Genomic DNA, 6000 nt, shown 5'->3' with positions numbered 1-6000 from the left:
TGTTGAAATTATTTCATTAAATCACACCCGAGCTATTCATTTCCAGTCAGATCAATTTTTATTTCACAAACACAACTCATTTGTCTTTTGGCTTTTGCAATTTTAGTCGAAAAACTACCAAAAACTCTCGTTTTTGCGGGGTCTAGAGATTTTGGTCGCATTTTTTCTGATCAAAATAGATTTCATTGAAAACAAAAATTTTCCGACTAAATGAATAGCAGTAGGTGCTAGTGGATGATAAAAGAGGGAAGTAGGTATCTAATCAAGTGCGCTGTATACATATAATCGAATTACAACTTTGCTTGTCAAAAAAAAATAGTCAAAAAAAATTACCAATTCTTTTCAATTTAACTAGGTTTTCATTTTGTATGTCAAACTAAAAAAAAAAGATTTTTTATTCGACTTGTTAAAATTTCAATTACTTTTCTTTTTAGTCTAGCGCCATCTGCATGTAATATATAGAAGCTCTAGTTGCAGCTAATTTTGGCCACAAAACACAAATATTTTAGTCACTTTCTTGACATGTGGTTATATATTGCATAATAATATTATAGTGCTAAAAATGAAAATTTTATCATTTTTCTCAATATTTCCACAGGTTCAGTAAAGATTCTGAAGAAATAATAATAACACTAGAAAAAAGAAGTCGTTATTTTGAATACTGATTATGATGAAGTACACTCGAAACTGTGTCATAATTAATATAGAGAAGTTTTGTAAATATAGAAGACTCTAATAAATTAAAAAACTAAACGGCAGAGAAAAAAAGAAGCTGCTTCGGTGAAGACAACAGATCACAAAGGACAAAGAAATCAGTATAATGGCAAATTAAAATAAAACCGAAACAAGAATTCAGCTTAGAATTAGGTAAGTACGAAAAAGATAACCTCAGTAATATGAAATAAGTGTCCAAAAAGCGAAAAATCATACAGTTTGCACTTAGAGAGCAACAAAAAACACGATAAAAGCAACCATTTTAAAAATTCGTTCTGATCGTTGCATTTTAAATTCGGATTTTCTAGTTGACAATAATCTAAAAACGCGAAAATTGTGTCAAAGGTAACATCTCGGTATAGATTACTTTTTATGATTAAAACAGCAAAACAAAAGCTTTCTAATCAAAATGAGTGTCTTTGAAGAGAATGCTGATTAAAAAAGTGTTAGAATATCAAAGTTATTGACTCAGTAAAACCACGTATGACTTTAGAAGATTTAAAAGAGCAAAAATTGCTTAATGTTATAATCACAGTTAGGCACAGCCGAAGTGATGGGCAATCAACCAGACAAATATTAAAAACGACGGTGCGACATCAGGCGATAAATTTGGCTGGCCGACTCAACCACGTCTCAACCTCAGTGGCGTTTGATGCAAATCAGGGTTTATCTAATCAAGGTCATCACAAAAATTGTGATGTTGAAGAGTCATTTTTAACTTTTAAAGCATTTTAACATCGAGGAGAACTCATATAACTGAGGAAAATCGCGAAAAAGTAGTAGTTGTTATTAAGAATTCCCGAAGTTGTAGGCCACGACTGCAATAGCGCTGGCGATCGGACGGCAATGAGCATCACTTCCGCAATGCCGAAGTCTGGTTATGACACAACGACACTGTTTCAGTATGCGTTTCTGTAAAGTGCAAAAATTGGAATGAATTTATAAAAAAAATACTTACTTATGGGAATCCATAAGATAATCGAGCAACATACTATAGTTCGAAACGCCTTCATAGGTTGTAAGGATGGTTAACAAAATACCCAAACTGATGAAACTGAGTACCCGGAAGAAGAAAATCAAGATATATAGATAAATGGTGGGACGATAAAAGTTAAACTTGTAGGTTGTAGGGAACAGAAATCTCGTTTGTAACATTTCCAATTCCAAATAGTGTGACAGTGCTGTCCAATTTTTACTTCCCGAGCTAAGGTAGTATTGAAATAAGGTCCATCCGTCGAACGGCCTTTCATGTTTTCTCGACGTTTCATGACCCCTAGAGTATGAAAAAGTATGTCAGACGATATCCGAAACTACTGGACTGTCCACTTTTTTTCTTACGGTGTGACTAGTGTTATCTCCTTTTTTTTTCTAAAAAACTGAATTTGCACATCAGAGGCGATGGAACTTTTATCTAATCACAAAAGACTTTTTTAGAAGCAGATTATTCTCTTGGAAACATCGTTACTTTTCGCTACAAATTCATGCAAAACACAGCATTAAGCAAAATGACAAATAATAACCAATCAAATATCATATCATCTAGGTGGCGTTTTATCTGTACCCTAAAATTGGTTGACAGTTTTCCCATCTAAATGTCAAAGATTAGTGTAATTTCATTGATGTATATTGAAGAAAACAGTACAGAGCAAAAATTGTGCTTTAAATTAATGTAATTTCAATAAAGAAAATACGTTTTCAAGAACTTGTGGCTGAAAAATATTGTAGGTAAGTTTGCTTTAAAAGAATCTAGGTATGATAAAGACGGACTGTGGGATTGATGATGTTTCGATGACGAATCATAAACTATTGCATAAAATCTTGATAATTCCACAGTAGTTTAAAGCCTCAAAGACGAATTTAGTATACGGATTCGGTATGTAGGGGTATGTATCCAATTCTAATTAGTACAATTCAATGGAAAAGAGACAAATATTACGGTAGTAGAAGTCTACAGGCAGAAAGGGTGATTAAAATGATAACAAGCGATGAACAGGGATTAGTTGGTAAATGTAAAGACTCAACAGAACGACTGAAGCGTTAACTGACATAAAGAATGAGGAGAGAGTAGATAAAAATTTTCTTTAAGAATGTGGGGAAGAAATATCACGCCCTGTCTATAAGGAAGTAGTAAAAATGTCAGAAATTACAGAACAGTAACCAACTTCAGCACTAAAAGGCGAAAGTTAACTGAAAATCTGATTGAAAGGGAAGTGCATTTATTAGATTGAGTTGCGATATGAAAATGAAAAGCTTGTAGGAACGCACAAGAAAAAAAATTTAGTTAAAATTCTCAATAAAGTAATAAAGTAGATTCAAATGAAATAGTCGATTCTGGACGTTTCTGCCAGCTTCGTAAGGGATATCCTTAGAAATGTATACAAGAAGAATGAAAAGTTTGAAAGAGATTTACGTCCAGTTTCGTTCTCGCCTCTCCTGCTTGCTTTTTCGTTCTTCTTGTCTCTAATTACCTGAAGATTACCCTTATAAACGTGGACGAAACCTTTTTCACAATTAAAGACCAAAGAGGTTTCTAGAGAAACAGTAAACAACATGAATTAAAAAAAAAAGTCATCTAGTCACCCATGCAATTAATTTTTTTTTAATTTATTGACGTAATTCGCATCATTTTTGACGTTGTGGGAAATGATTTAGGAAATTAGCATTTGTTTCAAGCTTTTGTTTTACTCGGGCGTAAATTAAGGAAGTATAGTAATCCAGTCTATTGGACGACTTGACAGTTTCATGTTTTCTCGACGTTTCATGACACCTAGAGTAGAAGAAAAGTGGTCTCCCGTTTCCGTCCGTCTGTCTGTGTCGATTCTTTTTGAACGGATAATCTCCGAAATTACAGGACCGATTGTTGTCAAATTTTCATGTAGATGGTAAAACGTTAACCACTCACTATATTGCATAGTTAATATTTTCAAAATTGTATGAAATATTATACTCATGTACTTGTGGTTTACAAATCTACCTTGATTTTGTTTGTTATTACATATTAGATTTATTATAAGAATTATAACTATAATACTCGGAACATATTGTTCGACTGTGGCTTCATTAATAATTTTAGTCCTCTGTGGTGAGAAGATAAACTCATTCAAATCAAACAGATTGCTACGTGGCATTCTTTTGATGTATAAATATAAACACTCAAAGTCAAGCATATTATCTGCTTTAAATATATTTTACATTGTCCTTGCTTGTGCACCCGTGTCCCCTTAAAATTTAGAGGTTATTACAAAACAAAAACCGCAAAATCAAATTTTATAACAAATTTTTCAAAGAACTTGGAAAAGAAATTAAGCCTAATCACCTGTTTTAAATAGTTGCAAAACATATTTAAAACAGTCAATTTTTGTACGAAAGTATCGATTTTGCAATTAGGCTCCGCCCCTCGATCTGCCAACGAATGAGAAATTCATCACAATTGAGACAGGGCGGGTGGGCGGGGCTTACATTCTTCCTTGTTTTCTTAATATGTGCAGTCATCTTTTCACAACCAGAAACTTTTCCTTTGGTTTTCTTTTTTGATTAATACATTTAGTTTCCTTTGTTTCTTTGTGTTGTGAAAAAAAGTCTACACATATGTATTAAAACAAAAGATAAAATGTAAGCCCGCCCACCCGTCCTGTCTCAATTGTGATGATTTTTTTTATTTGCTGTCAACCAAGGGGACGAAAATGAACTGCAAAATACTTATTTCTTTACAAAAAGTTAAAAATGAGTATCGTGTTGTTCAAAGATTACTATGTATACATATTAAGAAAAACAGACAAAATATAAACCCCGACCACCCACCCCATCCCGATTGTAATCTTTCTTTAATTCTTAGAAACTTGAAAGACGTTTAAAGTGATAATTTTATGTGAGGAAATATGGATTTTGCAATTAAGCTCCGCCCCTAGGTCTACCAACGAATGAAAACTTCATTACTATTTAGATCAGGGTAGGAATGCGTGGGGCCTAATCTTTGGCTTAGTTTTTTCTTAGTGTACATAGTACTCTTTGAACAACACGATACTCAAAAACATGTTTTTTATTTCTTGGCGAATAAAAAATCATCACAATTGAGATAGGGCGGGTGGGCGGGGCTTACATTTTGCCTTATTTTCTTAATACGTATAGTCATCTTTCACAACAAGAAACTTAAAACATGTTTAAAATGATAAATTTGTATAGGAAAATATCGATTTTGCAATTACGCTCCGCCCCTCGGTCTGACAACGAATGAAAAATTCATCATAATTAAGCTTGGGATGGATATGGGTGGGGCTTAACTTTTGGATTGTTTTTTTCTTAATATACACAGCCATCTTTTCATAACAAGCAACTTAAAACATGGTTAAAATGGTTTTTGCAAATAAAACATAGATTTTGCAAGAATGGGGCGGAGCCTAGTGCAAAATCGATATTTCCTTATACAAATTTTCCAACATGTTTTAAGTTTGATGTAAAAAGAAGTCTGCAGATATTAAAACAAAAAGGCAGGGAAGTTCTGTCGAAATAAACTTTGACTAATTTTTTATTACACTAATGAGTTAAAAAAAATAAATAATTCCCTGGCTAACTGGACGATCTTTTTTTATCATATGATATTAAAAAGAGATGGGAAAGCAAAAATAACGGTTTACCTAAAAAAAGTAGCCAGTGGCCCGATGGAGTTCATTCCTTAGTTTACGCTCGAGAAATTAAACGAAAGAAAGAGTGAAAGAAAGAAAAAGGGAGCGAAATTAGAACAAGGGAAAGAATTTAATATTTTTATCAGAGACAACTCGAGCACTCGCCGTGTAAAAGACCAGAAGATTTCAATCTCTGGATTAGAAAGTAGAAATAAACAAAAAAAAACCTAGAAGAGGAATATCGTAGAACTTTTAGGTCATCCTGTAATTATGTCAACAAAACAGCTAATAGGCCAAAATACAAATACTAATACTACTACCAAAATCGTTATCGGAGAATTTCAATTCGCAATTATCACTCGTGCCAGTGCAAACATTTTCATTATGTTCTGTATACAGATGATTGACATGTCCTTTATTACTTCCATTTTTCACACTCCTATTTTGTGTTCTACCTACTGCAACAACAATTGTTTACTCTTGTAATTTACCGTCACGATTTCTTAAAATTTTAGCTTTATTTGAATATGCATACATGTTGTAAACGTTTCTAATACAGGGTGTCTCATCTCAATTTTTGAAAATTGTGGCAAAATGTTTAAACAGTAGCCTATACTGTGACCGTAGTAAATCTAAACGCCTCTTTTAAATAATGTGTTAGCTT

At 33.0% G+C, this 6000-nt stretch overlaps 1 protein-coding gene across 1 annotated transcript in view; it reads left to right on the top strand.

The window, feature by feature from the left end:
- The first annotated feature begins 2361 nt into the window (after positions 1-2361).
- The window catches only part of LOC135122911 (protein abrupt-like), a 91209-nt gene continuing 87570 nt past the window's right edge, over positions 2362-6000 (top strand). The window contains exon 1 of the mRNA XM_064047427.1: positions 2362-2439. The gene's annotated coding sequence lies outside the window, so the exon portion shown is untranslated. The remainder of the gene's footprint in view (positions 2440-6000) is intronic.

This window comes from Zophobas morio, unplaced genomic scaffold (assembly GCF_036711695.1).
Source record: "Zophobas morio isolate AGI-343-1 ecotype UQ-CSIRO unplaced genomic scaffold, CSIRO_AGI_Zmor_V1 ptg000005l, whole genome shotgun sequence".
Classification (NCBI taxonomy): domain Eukaryota; kingdom Metazoa; phylum Arthropoda; class Insecta; order Coleoptera; family Tenebrionidae; genus Zophobas; species Zophobas morio.
Note: the sequence above shows the minus strand (reverse complement) of the source record. Positions and strands in the feature narration are given on the sequence as shown.